Below are 21,334 nucleotides of genomic sequence, written 5' to 3'. Positions count from 1 at the left end.
GCCTAACTTTGTGGACCCTGGACAGATCATGCCAGGTACAGAATTCCTGGTGACCAATGCAAGCAATGTCACTACCAATCACAGTATGGCAATTGTAGCTTTCTCCTGGGGAGGGGTAACTGGCCAAAAGAAGGTTGTAGTTAGTCCAGACCTCCCAGTGGATTGTTTGTTGGGCAATGATTTGGAGTCATCACAATGGTCAGAAGTGGAGCACCGGACTCACATGGAAATGTTAGGTTTGCCAGCACATGTGTTCGCTGTGACCAGGTCACAGGTCAGGAAATGCCCCACTGAACAGGTGCTGGATCCTGGAACAACGGACCAGACACCTCCCAAGAAAAAGAGCGGTAGGGTTAAGGCTGCGCCTTCCCCCTTGCCCCAGGTCGTGGATCAAGTCTCAGAGGAGGCTGACCTACAGGAATTGAGGGAAACTGAGCCTAGGGAGTTCGAACTTGATCAAGTTGAATTCTTGGGTTCAGGGGGACCCTCAAGGGAGGACCTGGGGAAGGACCAGTTAGACTGCCCTTCTCTTGAACCCCTCAGACAGCAGGCTGCTGCTGAGGCTGCTGGGAATGCCACAGGTACCCACAAGGTATACTGGGAAGATGGACTCCTGTACACTGATTCAAGAGACCCCAAGCCGGCATGACCAGGAGGCTGGTTGTACCCTTGTCTCAGCGTGGTTTCCTACTTACCTTGGCCCACGAGATTCCCTTAGCAGGTCACTTGGGCCAGACGAAAACGTGGGACAGGCTTGTCTCACACTTTCACTGGCCTCATATGAACGAAGATACCAAGGAGTTTTGCCGCTCCTGTGTCACTTGCCAAGCCAGTGGTAAGTCAGGTGGCACGACAAAGGCCCCCCTTATACCAATGCCTGTGGTGGGGGTGCCCTTTGAACGGGTGGGGATCGACATTGTCGGTCCCATGGAACCACCAACAGCATCAGGGCACAAGTTTATACTGGTGGTAGTGGATCATGCCACCAGGTATCCTGAAGCTATTCCCCTTAGGACCACTACAGCACCTGTTGTGGCAAGAGCCCTAGTTGGAGTATTCTCCAGAGTGGGCTTCCCTAAGGAGGTCGTCTCCGACAGAGGTGCAAACTTTATGTCGAGCTACTTAACTGCTATGTGGAAGGAATGTGGTGTCAACTACAAGTTCACTACACCCTATCATCCACAGTGCAATGGGCTTGTTGAGAGATTCAACAGGACCCTTAAAGGGATGATTCATGGACTACCTGAAAAGCTTCGGCGTAGATGGGACGTCCTGATCCCCTGCCTCTTGTTCGCCTACAGAGAAGTCCCACAGAAGGGGGTTGGCTACAGCCCTTTTGAACTTTTGTACGGGCATCCTGTAAGAGGACCCCTGTGTTTGGTGAAGGAAGGATGGGAGAGACCTCTCAAAAAGCCTGCAGCCAACATAGTGGACTATGTGCTTGGCCTCCGCTCGCGGATGGCTGAGTACATGGAGAAGGCATCTGAAAACCTTAAGGCCAGCCAAGAACTCCAAAAAGCTTGGCATGACCAAAAGGCTGTCTTGACTGTTTACCAGCCCGGACAGAAGGTGTGGGTGTTGGAGCCGGTGGCCCCAGCAGCACTCAAGGACAAATGGTCCGGGCCCTACACCATCCTGGAGAAAAAGGGAGAGGTCACCTACCTGGTCGACCTGGGAACTCCCCGGAGCCCCCACAGGGTGCTTCATGTCAACAGGCTCAAGGCATATGTCGACAGGAAGGACATGAGTTTGCTCATGGCCCTAGATGAGGGACAGGAAGAAGAGAGTGACCCTCTCCCCAACCTGCTCACTCAGAATCCTGACGATGGATCGGTAGATGGTGTTGTCTTTTGTGGCAGCCTCTCCGAACATCAACAGAGCGACTGTAAACAGGTTCTTCAGTCGTTCAGACATATGTTTTCTCTAACACCCAGTCAGACCGATTGGTGCACCCATGAGGTTGACACTGGTGACAGCTTGCCCGTTAAGAGTAAAATCTACCGGCAGCCTGATCACGTTAGAGACTGCATCAAGAGTGAAGTGCAGAAAATGTTGGAGCTGGGAGTCATTGAACCCTCGGATAGCCCTTGGGCTAGTCCCGTAGTTCTAGTGCCGAAACCTCACACCCAGGGTGGTAAGAGAGAGATGAGGTTTTGCGTAGACTACAGGGGTCTCAATGCAGTCACTAAGACTGACGCCCACCCAATACCAAGGGCAGACGAACTTATCGATAGATTGGCTTCGGCCAACTACTTAAGTACGTTTGACCTGACAGCTGGGTATTGGCAAATCAGGTTAGCTGAGGACGCCAAGCCTAAAACCGCATTTTCAACCCCTGGTGGGCATTATCAGTTCGTGGTGATGCCCTTTGGTCTGAAAAATGCACCTGCCACCTTCCAAAGGTTGGTGAATCAAGTCCTTACTGGGCTGGATGACTTCTGTGCGGCGTATCTTGACGATATTGCTGTCTTTAGCTCCACCTGGGAGGATCACCTGGTCCACCTGCGGAAAGCGTTAGAGGCTCTGCAAGCAGCAGGCCTCACTATCAAGGCCACCAAGTGCCATATAGGGCAGACACAGGTTGTATACCTGGGCCACCTTGTAGGTGGAGGCCAGGTTCAGCCACTGGAGAGCAAGATACAGTCAATCAGGGACTGGGCTCCTCCAACCACCCAGACTCAGGTTCGAGCTTTCTTGGGCCTGACTGGATACTACCGGAAGTTTGTCAGGAACTATGGTTCCATCGTGACACCATTAAATGAACTGACAAGCAAGAAAATGCCAAAAAAGGTTCAGTGGACAGCGAGCTGTCAAAAAGCATTCGATGACCTAAAGCAGGCCATGTGCACGGCGCCTATCCTCAAGAGTCCGGACTACTCCAAACCATTCATTGTCCAAACAGATGCTTCTGAGTTGGGTGTGGGAGCTGTTCTTTCTCAACTGAATTTTGATGGTCAAGACCAGCCCATTGCTTTTATAAGCAGAAGGCTGACCCCTAGAGAGAAGAATTGGTCAGCTATTGAGAGGGAGGCCTTTGCTGTGGTTTGGGCCCTGAAGAAGCTGAGGCCATACTTGTTTGGCACTCACTTCAAGATTCAGACCGACCATAAGCCCCTCTTGTGGCTAAATCAGATGAAGGGTGAAAACCCCAAACTGCTAAGGTGGTCCATTTCCCTACAGGGGATGGACTTTACAGTGGAACATAGACCTGGTACTGATCATGGCAATGCCGATGGGCTCTCCAGATATTTCCACTTAGAACAAGAAGACTCACCTGGTCAAGGTTAGCTTATTGTTCCGACGTTTGGGGGGGGGTCATGTAGGAGAGTAGGGTCTGCAATCCCATGATCACCCAGATTTTTTGCTTTTGTTTCACTGGTTTACGACTTTCTCTGGCTGTGGGCCTGCTAATCAGACCCACAGCCTGGCTGTTCTCTTTCTAAATTACAATATGTACCCTAGGTGCATTTACCAATTGGTACTGGGCCACCTTATCAGACCCCGTAACTCAGGGCATAGGTGTACCCAGGGCCGTCAGGGGCTGCAGCATGTATTATGCCACCCCTGGCTGGCCTCCTAAATTTGACACAACTGGCTGCATGACAGCTGGGGCAAAGTCGTGTAATCACACTTTGCTTTAGATATAGTAGCCCTATATCTAACCATACAATGGACACTCGAGTTCCTATCAGTCACCCCTATGGCAGGCCTTGACAATCCTGAAGGCAGAGTGCATGGGCTCGTGTGAACTAGGTTCTGGCCCGAGCCGAGCCCGGTTGCAGCTTGCGGAATCAAGACCCAATGGCTGTTCCATGATAACGCGTACCACATCGGTAACTTCGGTGTCGCGTTATCAAGACATGTCGAGTAAGGTGTCATACGAATCGGGATGCTGCCCTCTCACCAACTCTGGCGACGAGGTTAGCATTCCGCCCTTCTAGAGGGACACGACATGTACGTAACTGTGAACCCCGGTTAAAGTTAACTAAAGCCTCAGCTCCACAAAATGGATGCTGCCACCACAGACACGAGTCTGACCTCCTGCTGCTGGGAGTCCTTCCAGCGAGGAGCGCTTGGACAAAGGGTTTCCTGTCGAGGGCGGTGTTCGCAACGTCCCAGACAGGGTTTGTGTATTCTGGGTAGGTAGGGCTTTTGCGAGAAGGTGACTGCGGAGTGGCACCCCGGTGCTCACTACGCATCAGCCGGTCAGAACCAGTTCCAGGGGCGCCAGCCCTGGCCTGGGGGAAGTCCGGCAGGGGAGAGGGGTGTAACTACCCCCTTCCTGGTCCCACCCTTAGGGCAGGATCTAGTCATGTACCCACCCCTTTCTTTAGAATAAAGGCCGGAGCGGGGACCCTTCCAAATTGGATCATCTTTGAATCAAGAACTACTTTCTACGAAAGGACACTCAAGACTCTTCTCAAGATTTCTCCCTTGTTACTAAGGAGTAGTCACCCTGCATCAGCGGGCACCATCTAAGAACTCTGCGGTTTGCTGTAAGTCCTTCCTCAAGGAATCCGACGGCCCAGCTCGACGAGAACCGGCTTCCCTGGCACCTCTGACCTCTACCCACGTCATCAGCTCAGCTGTGATCTGTGGGTGCGACGAGACCTCGAGGGACCGGCCATCATCAGAACCTGCACGCTCTTAACCAGCACGACCTTCGAAGCAATTCCCTGGTGAGTGCTCTGGGGTCCGAGAAGCCCCGACCCTGAGCCGCTCCAGCACCGAAGTGCAGTCCCCCAGCATCTCCACGATCTGCGTGGGGCCCTTCTGCTCGCTGCTCAGCACGTTGTCTGGTCACTAGCCGCTGGCTTGTGCCCTTCCTTGACGACGACCGACAAACAACTCTGCTGGTCTGGTTGCTCCAGACTGGCCCTTGCTTCCATCTTTGCGAGAAGCACCCCGGACCCTCCTGGTCCACTCAAGATGCCATCTTAGGCCCACCACGTGGCCCTGAGATCTGCCAAGGCTTGTTGCCCCATCCTGGGCCCAGCGACGCCGACAGCATCATCCTTCGTGGGACAGCTCGCACCTCCACCGTGGTCGCCGACAACGCCTCCTGGTCCGTGAGACTGCAGAGCCTAGCGTCGCCCACTCACCTGGTCGAGGTGACGGCCAACCGGTGCCCTCCTGGTACCCTCTGACTACTGGCTAGTAGTACGAACTTGGTCCCCTCTGCTTTCAGGTATCATCAATCTCTGATCCAGGCTTGGATCTCTACGAACTATTCATCACTGGTCGCCGGCCAGCAACTCCTTTTCTTCCGGCTCCTGGCTCGTCAGCGAAGACCCCGACGCCTGTAAGACTTGTGCAGCCGCAGCCCTCGTGGCTAGGTAACTCGGCATTTCGGTGCCTGCATAGCCTCTTTACTCTAGGGTCCCGAGTCCCTCGCTTCCGACTTGCCTTATCGGGTCCGCCCGAGACCTTAAACTTTCCGTGTCCTCGGACACTTGTTTTAATTGTGCACTTGAAGTATTTTCCTAAGAGATTTGGTTTGTGCTTAGTACCCTGTCCTCATAAAGAGTCCAGGGCTGTTGTGAATCTTAATAAATATCCTGTTTATTTTCATAACACTTGTGTGGTGTCCTTTCACTGGGTGTTCAAGGGGTACATGTGTGGTAAACAGCTGGCTTAACGCGCCCTCTAGAGTCTTTAGCCTTAGACTGCTCGTATCCACGCTACTAGGATAGCTGGTCTATAGGTTGACTTACAACCAAACACCATAAGGGTCGTTGGAACGATACATAGCGGTCGCTAGAATAGCGAACGTTGCCTATCGGGCCAACTTCTCACGCACACTAACCGAGTTTCGCAAACTTCAAGGGTTATGGGATTTACCAAGTCCCTGCAAAGAGCAAAAACCCTCGGTTTTTGGCGACTGCAGACGTCAAATATTACAACAAAGGACCAAGTACTAAGAACCACAAATGCAATGGAACCATGCAACAACTAAGCACCCACAACTAAGGACTATGGGAGCGACCCACAAATACTTAACTCAAAGATCGATGGCGTCACCAGGAAGGCCCGTCAATCGTCTCGCTGTACCAAGGTCTACGCCAGGCGCCAAAACAGGTCTACAGTCAGGGCAGCAGTCCGTCGCAGCCGTCAGGAGGCGGGAATCTTTGCGGGAAAAGTCGTCGGGCCACTTGTTTCGACAACAGGATCGATGAAGCGGGGTGCACCTTCCCTCGGAGATTTCACACGAAGTTCCTCACGATCGTCGGGCTTGGACCGGTACCACTGATACAGCCCCACGTTGGGCGCCAACTGAAGGACTGGGTTATTCTAAGACCCAGCGGTGCCAGGGGACAACACCTGAAACCTTCGTGGGTAACCTGTTCCGGCGTACAAATGACAGAGACATGGGACACTTCCTTCGGCGTCAAAGATTCGAGGTTTATTACTGCAGGGAACACAGAAGTCACGAGAAGTACATCACATGTAGGTTCACGGAGCCTGATTCGAATTGCTACTGTAGGTCGCTCCTTTTATACACATTTCTCTCATAGGTTAACATGATACACAAAGGTTTACAACTTGGTTCCCATCATAAACACCAGAAGGGGTTGCTTTCATGTATTCAGGGCCCGGAACATAAGTACGGAAACATTCGGTGGTTCCCAACTGTAAAAACCCATCTTCCCACCATTAGTACATTCCAATTGGCAGTAAACAGATCGAAGAAGGAACAGAAACAGGTGCAGAGGAAGGCAGAAACAGTGGGGAGATCGGAAAGGGTGTAAAAGGGGTGGTATCGGGAAACATGAGCTGCAGGCATCAAAGGGACGTGCCTAATGAGATGCACGACTAAGACAATAGACCGGCACGGCAAGATGTGCCTCGAGCGGGGCCATCTGCCTTACAGTGTCATCCCCCTCATCATAAAGACACTTTCAAAGGAAACGTGTCTTCCGCAAAAGTCTTGGGAATCCCAGGGTCGCAAAGCGGACAGCGTCCGTTCGCTGGCTACTTGAGGGCAAGAAACAAAATGGATGCCATATCTAAGATGGAACCCGTGGGTACAGATAGATAAACCCACGAAACAGACGAACGGTTTAGGCTAGTACAGCGAAACTGCGTACACCCACTAAACTCGTCATTTGCGGTTCATAGATACCAGACTCGACCATATTCGTGCGAGTCGAAAACACCACTTACGATCGTCACAGAACCTCACTGGGATTGGTTGAAGTTCGCCCATAGCTGTGATATTGAATTTCGGATTATAATGAATTGACTTCACAATTAGATGTTTCAAGGTGTTGCGCGATATGTGTAGAGAAGACACAGGAGTAGTAACTCGGGTGGGAGAAGAAGCCCCGCCAGAAAATACCCCAGCACATTATACGGCAACTAATGTAGGACTCCGTTTTGTTGCTTTTTCTATCCGGGAAGTGGATTTGCCCGGGCACCAGGGGCGTGTCTGCCATTGGTGCGGAGGGTGCCGTGGCACCGGATCCCGGAGCCGTGGGGGGTTCTTGAGGTCTGGTGGTGCTTTGTTGTGTTGCCCCATCAGCTGTCTTCCTGCATAGCCTGCTATATACCTGTTTATTGTAAATGTAAATGTAAATGTACAGGAATTTATATAGCACAAATCACCGAGCGGTTTCTAAGCGCTTGCTTAGGGAACCCGTCCTGGTATTCCCCTGTGAGATAACCCCGGCAGGGTATCCGCAAGGTGAAAGTCAGGCATCCCGCCGCGAGGGGCCGTTGTGGAGATTAAGCAAGCTATTGCCCAGAGTCGCAGAGTGTGAACCTGTGAATCGAGTAGGCACTGGAGCGAGAATTGTCGAGTCCATTGACATTTTAGGACTCAAGACCCCGCCGAGCCGGGAATTGAACCCTGGTCCCTGGCTGACCTCTGCTTCCAGGTCTGCCTCCTCTAACAAGTGAGCCACACTTCTCCACTTCACACTTTGTATTACTCATCCTGTCTTATCTGCCTTGTAACCTTGTAATTATGTGATTTTGTAAAGCACTCTGATATCCTTCGGGATCAAGTTTGCGCTATATAAAACTTTATAAATAAAAAAATATAGTGTGGTTACAAATAGGTATAAACTGACAGAAAAGGAGGGAGAATTGGCTTTCCCTCGTTATGGGTCATTTAAGATGGAGGTTATGTACCAGCTCAGAGGAGTCATGAATGCTCTAAAAACCTAGACCCACGCAATTTGAAGCTCTAGATGAATGGATGAAAGCAGCAAAGGCAAAGGGAAGCTACACAAGGAAGGATAAAAAGAGCAACAAAGGCATATCAGGATGCTTGGTGGAACGCACAGTTGAAGAGGTGGAGAGTAGACACCATAGAGGAAGAACGCTTATATCCATTCAGATTGTTAAAAGGAGGATCTGAAGGTCAGAGTAAGACAGAAGAAGACAGTGACACAAATGATAGCTTTCTAGAGAGGTTGTTAACAGATTGCCCTCCACCTAGTGATCCCAGATCAGAGCAAGAAAGACTGCAACAGCCTGGGAAAGTGTCAAGGCTAGACCAGACAGTTTCAGAAGAGCATACAGCAGGAGTACGAGGGAGAGTGGCAGGACGGATCAGGATCCCACGAGGTTCTGGAGGGCCAGGATATGCAAATACTGAACACAATGGATATGCACCTGCTAAACAGTTACCAGACTCTCTCACGGTACCAACTACAGTTGGACCTGTGGTTTCGAATTATAACACATATGAGAGGGCAAGTGAAAGACAACAACAACAAAGCAGAGAAAGGGAAGAGACTTTGACAGGGGGAAGACTTACCATGAGTGGGACAGGTATGGTTCAGGGGCCCGTGGAAGCTAGCACCCCATTACCAGCTACTGCTGATCCATCATGAATGGACAGTGAGTTGGAAATAAGACGTACAGGAGCATTGCCAAATTTCAGATCAGATCCCAGAATTTGGGTCCAACCAGTGAGGGAATCAATGCTACCAAGAGAAGAGTGAGAGATGAGGCTGGAAGCCACTAGAGTAACATTTCCACCACAAGGGTTATGTGAGGGTAATGCTTGGAGAAGTCAAAGTTGTGAAAAAGAAAGTCATCCAGGGTTGAGAGTGGAGGAAGGTGCAATTCCAGTCTGAGAATGATACAGGTTGGCAATAAAGGCACCACTGTTGGATGTGGTCAGATCGAAAATTGAGATAGATGAAGTAATAGAAGGAAATGAACCATTGGAAAGGATCGAAACATATGATCCCAGTAAATTGCTATTTATAGCGAAGGATGTTACTAAAAAGGCAAAGCGCACTCATGAGGCATTGGTACAACTGGCAAGATGGTATGAGGTGGATTTGACAAAAACAAAATTGATGCAGGGAAGCTGTAGATTGAATTACACTGATCAGGATTTAGAGGGAAAGCGAACCACAGGATTAAAGGTTCAAATTAGAGATTTAATAATAGCAATGAGACCATGGAGAGCATTGGATAAATGGGAAGAAAGGTGGGTTGAAAAGAAAAGTGCTAAGAAATCGATAGGAGACAATCTGCCTCCAGGTGGAGGGATGGGAGCAGCAGGAAATTACTCCCTAAGGGAGATACAGAATGGAGGGTATGTTCATGTGCCATGGAGCAGGGGTGATTTGACAGCCTTCACTAATAATTTTCCTCAGCTGTGGGAAAAACCTGCTGATTGATATAAACAAATTGATCGGTTTGTTAAGATCTCAAAGGATTGATTTAAATACCTTGTCTGATATAGTGGTTCCGGGTGATTTGTGGACAGCATGTAAGGTTGGTGTTGATTGGCCTACTGCGGAACCAAACTAGAGATGCATTAACAAATGGTCTTTCAGCAGAGGTGATTACATGGTTGCAGTCTAAAGTTGAGCCGCAGACAGTTGATTGGCTTAAAATTGATTGTACTACTCAAGACCCTAAAGAGTCTGTGCATGACTATTATGAAAGACTGTTAGTGGCATTTAAACAACATAGCGAATTGGATACAGTCGAACCGAACGATATGGGACAGTTTGTGTCTAAATTTGTGTTAGGATTGAGAAGAGATATTAGTTTGACAATACAGCACCACTTGATATGTTGGCAGAACAAGTCTGTTGAGGTAATGTTATGATATGCAAAATATTGTAGTGAACAGGTAGAAGCAGCACAAAAGAAAACAAAGGATAAGTTGATGTTAGTACAGTTAAGAAATGCTGAATGGCCAGATTGGGGGCAAGGAGTTGGAGGAGCGACAGGTCGAGGACAAAGAAATGGTATAGGAATGAACCAACAACAGATCGTGCCACAACCTGGACAGGGTAGAAGAAGAGGTGCAGATGTCGGTATGGGAGCCGAGTGGGTGGCAAATCAAAAACGTGTGACAGCATGTCATTATTGTCACAAAATTGGGCATTGGAAGCACAAGTGTAGTCAAAATCCAGCAAATCAAGTGCAATATGAAGGTGAGGGACAATTGCCAGAAAGCGTGAATACTGTGACAAGACCTAGATCTATGAATGGGGGAAATTGTGAGTCCCATATGCAAATACCACAACCTCCCAGAATACCCATGAATAATCAGACATATAGAAAGATGCCTTACTTTGAGATCAAAGACAGATTAGAGCAACTACCAGATCCCCATGAGTGTCAGAGGGGGGAGCAGGGAGAATGCACTTTGAGTGCTGCCCTGGAAACGGACCAAAGTGGACCGTTCGAGATGCAAAGGTGAATGGACATCCTGTCACTGGAGCTGCACGCTCCGCAGTTAGGACAGCAGAAGTCCCATATTTAACCTTGTCAGGAAAGTCTATCCAAGTGGTAGGAGTAACCAATTTGAAAATGACTAACCCATTGACAAATGAGTTATCAGTGACAATAGGACCATTCCATGATAAACATCAATTCGTAGTGTGTGATTCCAGCCCGGTCTGTCTGTTGGGACAAGACCTTTTATGTAAATTAAATTGTAATATATCATGCACTCCAAGAGGTGTGGGTGTGGAGTTGCAAACATATGACGCTTATTTTAAAATGGCAAATATGAGTCTAGGTGCAGAACTGTTTGTGGTTCTCACAATAGAAGATTTACTGTACGATCTGAGAGATTCTGTTTTACCTAAGGTTTGGAACTTTACAGGTGAACACATTGGATTAATCAAAGGTGTTGAACCCATAAAAACACAGGTCAAACCTAATGCTGAATTCCCACTAATTGCGCTGTATAAATTGACTCCAGAAACTATGGCTGGAATGCGACCGGTGATTGAATCCATGATTGGGCAGGGCATTCTGAAAGAGATAAGGGGAAGTCCATGTAATTCACTTATCATGGGACTACAGAAGCCTAGCTGCAAGTACAGAATAGTGCAGGATCTGCGCAGGGTTAATGAAATTGTGATCCCGTGTTGTCCCATGGTACCGAATCCAGCTGTCATACTATTTCAGATACCATGTAAAGCCAAATGGCTCACAGTCATTGATTTGTGTCAAGCTTTCTTCCCCATACTATTACACGAAGACAGCCAGTATATTTTTGCGTTCAGGATAGACGACCATGTGTTAACTTGGTGTCGTATCCCACAAGGGTATACTGAAAGCCCCTCTATCTTTAGCCTGAGATTGAAAAATAATCTTGAAGGATTGGTAATGCCCCAAAACTCAGTTCTGGTTAAGTACATTGACGACCTATTGGTCGCATCAGAGACTGAGGATACTTACAGGATTGATACAGTGGATTTGCTCAATCATTTGGCAGAGAATGGACAGATGGTGTCTCCATATAAGCTCTAATATTGTCAAACAGAAGTGCAGTACTTAGGACATCGAATTAAGAAAGGAAAACAAAGAGTGTCACAAGATGGCATAGAGACTATTCTGCAAATGGGAACTTAAAACACAGAAAGAAGTGTGCATGTTTTTGGGAATGGTCGGCTACTGTCGGTAGTGGATCCCAAACTTTTCTTTGCAAGCAAAGCCACTTTTGAGATTGACACGAAACGACATTAGTGATCCGCTACCATCGGATGACGGCAGCTTGAGTGCCTTCCATGAGCTGAGAGAGAGCTTATGTCGTGCTCCGGCTCTGGGAATGCCAGATTACAACAAAGTGTTTTTGCTCTTTTGCTGTGAGAAAGAAAGATGCGCAGTAGCTGTTCTAGTACCGACACATGGAGGTGCCCGTAGACCAGTGGCTTACTTTTCTTCTACATTAGATACTGTAGCTTCTGCGTTGCCCGGATGTCTGAAATCGGTTGCTGCAACACGTATCAGCATTGAGAGATGTGAAAGTATAGTAATTGGTCACCTGCTTGTGGTATATGTGCCACATTCAGTAGAGTTGCTAATGACAAGAAGAAAAACACAGCACCTCACAAACAATAGACTTACAAAATATGAAGAAGTCATATTAGCTACAGAAAATGTTACCCTAAAGTGTTACACTACTTTAAGCCCTGCTACATTGTTGCCTCTTCCACAAGAGGAAGGAGAAGATTGTGAAGAGCATGACTGTCTAGATGTTACTGAACTGTTACCAAACCCAGACCAGACATTGTTGATGAGCCACTGCCTGAATCTGATTTGATCCTTTTTGTTGATGGTTCAAGTTTAAGAGACAATGAAGGGTATCTGAGAACTGCATTTGCTGTCTGTACTAATTTGGGAGTTGTCGAAGCTGCCTGTTTAACAAGAGTATATTCTGCACAGGTGGCTGAAATTGCTGCCCTGAAACGTGCCTGTACCATTGCAGATGGAGTCCGAGTGACCATATATACAGACAGCCAATAAAGTTTTGGAGTTGTTCATGATTTTGGACAGCTATGGTCTCAGAGGGGATACTTAACGTCATCAGGATCCCCTATCGGTAATGGGCAGTATGTTCATTATTTACTAGAAGCTTTGCAGAGACCTGAAGCAATTGGTCAAATGTGCAGCTCATGCGAAAGGAGAAGCTTTTGTTACCAAGGGTAATAACTATGCTATGAAGTAGCTCGTTTTTGTGCATTACATGCTTGTATTTTCAATGGAGGGTACGTAGGGGAAAGTGCAGAAAAAACAGAACTCAGCATGATGTTGGCTGTAGACGATATCTGTCATGCGGTTACGAGACTGCAAAATGAGGTCCCAGAAGAAGCAGCAGCGTTGTGGATTAGAGCAGGCTGTCAAAAGAGAGATGATGGCATTTGGTTATCAACAGATGAAAGGGCAGTGTTACCAAACTGTTTACTAAGCCCAATGGCACGGCAGATTCATGGAGCAGTTCATCTTGGAAGAGATGCCATGGTGCGAGTGTTCAGGCAAACATGGTTTAACCCCGATTCCGTGTGCATGCTGAAGCAGTTTGTCATAGGTGTGTCACGTGTCAGCAAATGAATGTGGGAAAGAAAACTGTGGTTACAATGAGATCAGGAGGTCCCTTCAATAGGATACAATTAGACTTCATTGAGATGCCTAGATGCAATAGGCTGATATATGTCCTGGTGGTGGTCTGTATCTTTTCACGCTGGGTTGAGGTGTATCCAACTAGGCGATGTGACCTCGGTGGAAACAGATAGAGGAACACACTTCCATAACGAACTTATGAAACTGTTATGTACAGCTTTAAAGATCAATAAAAGGTTACATTGCAGTTACAGGCCTGAGGCTTCTGGTCTAGTGGAACAAGTAAATGGCACAATCAAAACGAGGCTGTCCAAGGTGTGTTCGTCAACTTCATTGAAATGGCCTTATGCTCTCCTGTTGGTCCTCATGAGTATGCGTAGTACACCTGATAGAATACCATTGCTCTCTCCCCACGAGATATTGATGGGAAAAGCTATGCGACTGCCTATTGGGCCAGCTACAGCATTGATAAACATCCAGATGATTTGATTATGAATTATTGTAAAGGACTGGCTGATGTGGTTAATTCTGTGTCCCACCAGGTTGAGGTTGCGACTGCATCCACCTCGAGTGACCTACTGCCTGATATGAGCCCTGGTGACTGGTTGCTAGTCCGAAAAGCATGTGAGGAAAAGCTGCATTGACATCTTTTGGAAAGGATTATATCAGGTGCTTCTAGTCACAAGTACAGCGGTGAAGTGTGGAGGGCACCCTGACCATTGATCTTCTGTTAATAGTCCCTGGAATTGATGCATTTGGAATACTGACTTTGATAGTTCCTAATCCACCAAGGCTGAGTGGATTGTGTTTTTTGATCCTTAACCAAGTTCATTTCCCTACTTTTGGTCGACAACCAACTGCACAGAAAAAAGTAGAAATTTGTGCTGAAATACTGCAACTTGTTCTTGCTATGCTTGGATCAAATATCATAAATGACTGTTGTATGGCGATTTAGATTTAAAATGAATTTCCAGATTCATGCCCTTATATAGGTACAAGTCACATTGCCCTTATATAGGCATTGAAATCTAGTTCTTATTTAGGCATACGCCATGCTACCCAAAAACAGGCATGGCTACTTCCGTCGTTCATCTATGTCACAACGATTTCTTGGAAAACCAAACTCTTAAGCAGAAGGGACTTTCCCTAGCCTGGATATAGATTTCTCCAAGAAACTCATTATTATGCATGAACAACTATTCCTTAGGGGTTCATCCATGACTTTCATATGCCCAACTTTTACGTCAATACCGGCATTCCTAAACACCTTCAAGATATAAATATGCCTTAATTTGCTATAGCAAAGCATTGTGTAGTTCGTTGCAGTTCGACTATCTACTTGCTTGACGCATCTCGCTACAGCAAGTGCCGAAGGAAGCTAACTCTCCAGCTGACGCACTGACCTGAAGCTGTCATCCACTGCCGATAAACCAGCTCCAGTGTTTCTGACTCCCCTTGCGGGGTGTTGGTAAATCGAGTCTGTGAAAGAGATATCAACCTCTCTCATTCTAAGGTATGGAGCTGATTAGAACCTAGAGAAACCTTTGGCAATTCTTCGCAAAACTAAACCTATGCTAAAGACAAACACCTACTTATTCCCTGGTACTAGACCTAGGTTGGGTACATTGGGGTAGGCGTATTTAGAAGCACCAGTTGAGTATTTTAGCCTGTGTTATTTATGTATGTATTTTTACATGTCATAGCAACAAACAATGCTATTACAGTATTATTTTATATTACTGTTTACGCTTTACGCATTATACTTTGCATTCTGTCTAACGATTGTAGCAGTTCACCTCTCTTGCATGAGAAAGAAGACTGTTCAATAAACCCCTTTTCCCTGAAACGCCTGTCTCTCTACTTCTACGCAACTCTGTAGAAACGAAGCATGCACAATTGACTGGGTGAACTAGTTATCTATTGTTTGCACGACTCTGAAGATATGTTTCGATTCTTGGGGGAACAAAGATGTCATGTTTATGCGGTTGTCAGAAACTAATCCCTTCTTGTGTATTCGAGAAAGTTTCTAGTGACCTCTGGCCTAGCTGGCACACACAATTAAGTTTAGTATACTCGATAGAGACATACTGACCTCAGTCCTATGTAAAATCTATAGTGTATATTATTTCAATGCGCAAAGCCTATTGAGAATATAGGAACTACACTACATGGCGCCCAACGTTTTGGTAAGGTACTAATTTAATGCTAGATATTAAAGTAACTCAGTCGTGCTTTTCTCAGAGAACCTTTTTTCCCGTAATACTCCAATAGACGTCTGGAGTGGGTAAAAGGATGAAATCCACCAAAGCCGAGTAGGACGAAAATCCTATGTATTAGCTTTTTGGTTTGTTCAATGTTGAAGGATACAGTGTTCCAAAATATTGTGCACCTTATCTTTGTTTCCTTGAAACTTGCTCTGCAATTTTCATTAAGCAATGTCGAATAACAGCAACAACACCGAAACCGGTGGAGCTGCGGCTGATCAAGCCAATGTAGCATTTAACAAGAAACCGACAAGGATGCTATATGCATTCCTCTCAATTTAAGGAAAGCCATCAATATAAAACTTATAAAACATGGCCTAACATCGAGAGGTGGTAGGGCAGTTTTTTGTGATAGAGGTACATGAATATCACCAGACAGAGGTATTCTATTCATGGATAGTCTTACCTGAAGCGAATCCGGTAACACATGAGTTTCACTTCTACAGAGAAGATGATCCACCAGAGGAATACATTCCTTTTGAGGATATTGAAATTCCACTCACATACCAGGAGCATGAGCTCTGGTTTAAAGGCGCTCTAAAACATTTAAATCACATTACCAGGCTCGATCCACTAGGTAGACCAGGAGCAACATAGCTGGCTCTAGCCGGGTGCACACCTGACCCTGACATCGAATCAATGTCGGACGAAGACTTGCTTAGTAACATACAAAATGTAATAGAATTATACAGTTAAAGGTCTTTACTAAAAACATTCCTACTCCTTCTAAAAAGAAGTGGGAAAACACTAAACAAATTTCTGAAGAGAAGCGTTCTCATTCCAGAGGTAGGTCTCCTCAAAAGGAGCCCTCTGAAAGGAGGTACAACCTCAGGAATAGGGATAATTTGAGAAAACCTGATAGATATCAAGATACTGATACACGTTCCTCTTGTACCTTTCAGACTTCGTCACAGAAATCCGAAAGACAAGGACGGTCAGAAAACAAGGAAGAACGCGTGAAGTCCAAAGACGATCAACACGTTCAGAAAAACAAGAAAACTCAATTTACTAAAAAGAAGGTAGCAGGTCTAAAAATCAGACATGCCGAGGATCTTGAGGACACAACTCAAGAAAGGAGAATGGGTTCAGACAATGTTGAACAGCGCAGCAGAAGTCACCCTAGCTCGCCAGAACCTGAAGGATCATCTGGAGACAGTGGACTTGAATGAAGACATTGAAGTTGAAACTGCAGATACAAGGGTTAGTTCTCCACATAGCTTATATTGAATAACACTCCGGATGGAGGGAGACATACCAAGGAAAATAAAAGCACTCTTTTGGGAGCGACTTTCTAAGGGTTATGACATTCTTGTAGCTGAAAGAGAATGGCCAGAATTTGTCAGGGAGTGCCCACATGCCAAGGACATCATTATGCCAGCCTTCTCCAACCACATTCCAATTCATTCAAAATATACTTAAGCCAGGAAATGGACAGTAGCCCAAGCTTGTGCATTATACAGAAATCATGTAGGATGGGATAAGGATTCCCCTCACCATAAAATCCAGTTAAAAAATCAACCAACTGCACAAAGGCAGCATCCAGAGAAGCAAGAAGATAAAAAACAGGTCAGGGAGATCTTAGATCAACTTGAGTACCAGGGGGTGATTGAAACATGCACCTCGTCAAAGAACAATCCTTTGTTTCCTGTCTCCAAACCAGACAATACATAGTGTTTAGTATTGGATTACAGACATTTAAACTCTTGTTGCAAAACATTTGCAGTGCAAAACGCACACAGTACAGCATTAATGAATAACATTGCACGTAAAAAATATAAAACCACATTAGATATTTCTAACGGTTTCTTTTGTCAAAACACTGCACCAGAAAGTTGGTATTTGACCACTTTCTCAATTATGGGGACACAGCATCACGTCTGTTGTCTCCTTCAGGGATTCAAGAATAGTCCTGGGTTATTCTCAGCAAGGGTAACAAAGTTACTACAAACTTATAATGATGAAGCATTGTGATATGTCGATGACATCTATCTGACAGATGATGACTTGGATAGGCACTTGAACAGGGTGAATACCATTATACTAGGATTCACCTCTGAGGGTTATAAATTCAATTAAAAAAATCTAGAATTGCCCATCTCAACGTCTTTTTTCGAGGATGTGAACTTTCAAGTGAAGGCAAAAGCCTGGCAGCAAACTTTCTCGAGAAATGTGCCCTGCTCCAACCTCCAAAAACGCTGAAAAACTTACAGTCGATTCTAGGTTTCCTGAATTTTGGAAGAACTTACATTCTAAACTACGCAGAAAGGGTTAAACCTCTCTACGAATTAATCAAACCTGATTTCAAAACAGTGAATTGGTCACAAAAACACACAGAAATTTTGCGTTCATTGCAAACAGACATGTTAGCAACGAAATATTTGCAAACACTCGTAAATGTACGCAACTTAGTGATCCGAATCAATTCAGAACAATGCGGATTCACATACTTAACTTTTAACGAAGGTGAAAAATACCAATAGCTTACAAATCACACTTGTACACACAAGCAAAAATGAAATTCACTACTACATAAAAAATTCTGACAGCTGTTCAAACTGCTGTAGCAAAAGAAAGAGCCCTCACACAGGGTAAGCGCATTATGGTCGTTACACTAGTACCTGCCTTAGAGGCAGTGACAAAAACAAGCATTCCTAATGCTAACGCTGTACATCTGAGATGGATACAATGGGTTAATTCTCTTACTGCAACAGATGTTGAATCCGTTTTTGATCCATATTTGAAAACACAAGCATTTCTACAATACGAACAAGAATGTCCTCTGCCTACTGAAATTCTGCCTCTTGACCAGTATGAATGTATAATTTATACTGATGGATCAGCTCAACCCGCTATGGAGGGTAAACAAGCCTATAGTACGGAGTGCGCGATCATTAAAGGTCGCTGGTGCGATGGCAAATTTAGACCAATGGTCACTAAAACTAAATCCTTAGGAGATTGTACAGCTCAACGAGCTGAACTACAAGCATTCAAGATGGCACTTGAGAGTACAGATCGCAAATTCCCCACACTCGTAGTGTGAATACTTGCAAAACTGGATTCAAAACGGTTACAAAGATGCAAAAGGTGGCACAATCAAGCATAAACTGCTTTGGGAACAAGTAGTTCAGTTACGACAAGGACTACAAAACACTCACGTGAGACATACGCTGAGTCATCAACGTGATGGCGTTCACGTTGCGGGGAATTCATTGGCTAAGGAAGCCACAAAGGCAGCTGTTCAAACGGCTTCCGTAGCTGCAATCACTCATTCAAAAACGAAAATAGACAGCGAAATAATGCTAGCTGTCAATGCTTCAAGCAAAGACAGTGGTAAAACATTACCGAAAGGGTTTCCACTCAAAAACTCGTACATAACTGATGCGAACAATGTTCCGTTTGCTCGAATCCCTGGAGTGGGGGATAGGGTAATTCCGAACTTGGAACATAGATTAGGACTGAACCTAGCGGCACATGAAAGGCTCGCTTCTGCTCATGCAGGTGTTTCCGCCACAGTATTGTTATTAAAACAGAGATACTGGTGCCACGCATGAGGAAACAATCCAGAAACTATGTTTTGGAATGTGAAATATGCCAGAAGATGAAAGTCTCTACTGTGAAATGTTCTGTGAAGACGTCCCTATTAATTTCAGATAAACCATTAGCGTGTGTTTACCTGGACCACTGAGGTCCTTTACAAAGGGATAGTAACTATAAATATATCATGGTCGCAGTGGATTTGTGTTCAAGGTTCATTTGGATGTGGCCCCGGCGCGCGGCTGATGCTCGAACTGTTATAAAAGATTTGCGAGTCTTTATCGGTACATATGCAGTTGGTACGCTACATTCTGACCATGGTCCTGTGTTTAGCTCTCGAGCTTACAAGAAGGCCATGGCCAAATTGGGTGTTGCATTGCGGTACTCTAGTCCATTCCATCCTGAGGGAAATTCGGTTGTGGAGTGAAATAACCGGGACATAAAGCAATCTATAACAGCTAGGGTATTAGGTTGGGTGATGGGTGGGTAAAACATCTAATAAGTGTCCAACGTAGTCTTAACAACTTGCCAAGAAGTTCTCTAGGGGGTATCACTCCATACGGAGGTCCTTTTTGGAACTAGGATGCTGGTTGCAGACCTTGATTGTCAAACATCAGTGGTGGACCAAAAAGATTTTCATATCAAGGATCGTTTGGCTGTTTTACAAGACGTAAAAGAAATAAGAACTAAACAAAGCAACGTGTTCCTGAAGCCAACCACCATTGGGGAAAAAAGGCCGTCCCAGCAAGGCCTGTTTGGATCCCTAAGCTTGGTGATCTAGTCAGAGTAAAGATCACGGACAAGAAGGAATTTGGGCCTTCTTACAGACAACCAGTACCTGTCCTAGCAATCCACAGATCAAGAACAGTATTATTGCTGCCCCTTGCTGGTAAAAAGGAGAACATGTTCATGTCCATCGACCTGGTCAAACCACATCATGTGGCCGATAGTAAGCAGTATGCCAAGTGGACTCCGCCAATGTAGCAGACGCACTAATCTGGCTATAATCCAAGAGGTTCAAACTGAGAGACTCATCACCTTTGAGGAATTTGCAGTACGAAATGAAGGACTAAGCAACAAAGCTATGGAACTTGTACCTCTTGAAACCCAAATAACAGTTTGTCAAGAAACACCTGTCTACAATGAAGTAACAAGTGATCAAGTGGTTCCAGCGATTTCAACGAATCCTGATGCAATCCCAACAAATGACAGAACTGCCTCTGGCTATTTCATTAACTTTGATACTTTTTACGAGGATCCCAGCAAACCTGACACTACGCCAGTAAAAAGAACTTTGAAAGAACAAACAACAGACCTCTTTCATCACAAGGAAAAGACTTATCTGTTTCACCATGGATTGAACTTTGGATTGTGTTGGGTGTATTTTTTCTTCTACTTTGGTAGACTCTGGTAATAACTCTGGGAATGCTCATAAATGGAAGATATGTCAAAATGGACACAGCAAGTAAGAACATCAACTTACTCCTCAAGCCACACAAATCATCCCATCATGAATAAAGAGACTTGCCATCAGTAAACATCACAGCCGTTCCTATACCTGGTGGTATAGCATGGAGAAAACAGAATATGACATTTTTGGCCCATCGGAGCTGTTGAAGATTCTACACCAGTTCAAGATTTCCTTAAGTGACTTTGTTTCATCTAGTACCTTTTCTGATGATTTGGACCTCGAGACTGTAAATAATATGATGTCAGACTTAGAAATGTCGGCAGTGTTCACTAATCATGAATATTTAAAAGGTTTTTAAGACTATGAACAAATGTATTGTTATAATCACTATGGTCATAATTTCTCGCACACATCTGCAAATCCTAGAAATGTATTAATGTATAATCAATGGGAACATTGTCCTACACCACCAAAGGGTAGCTCAAAAACTTTTGCCAATAAGTTTCCATACTTTTCAGGGTTCAATATATCAAATCCAGAATCATTTTACTTTAAAAATGTATACAAAACAGGAATGAAAAGTATGTTGACCAATACAAAACAGATCTATTCTGCAGCCTTTTAAGTCTAACTGTCTACACTAGGTTTCAGCTTTTGGAAAGACAACATTGAGACAAAAACTGTAGGGGTGCAAAAGATTGGCAGGTTCAGGGGGTAGAGCCTGCATCATCCCTGAGCAAATTATGTTTTTGAATGACACTGTCCAACAGACGTCTTGCCTTGGTTTAGCCAAGAT

The sequence above is a fragment of the Lissotriton vulgaris genome, chromosome 5 (assembly GCF_964263255.1).
Source record: "Lissotriton vulgaris chromosome 5, aLisVul1.2, whole genome shotgun sequence".
Taxonomy (NCBI): domain Eukaryota; kingdom Metazoa; phylum Chordata; class Amphibia; order Caudata; family Salamandridae; genus Lissotriton; species Lissotriton vulgaris.
This window is presented reverse-complemented; position numbering follows the sequence as displayed.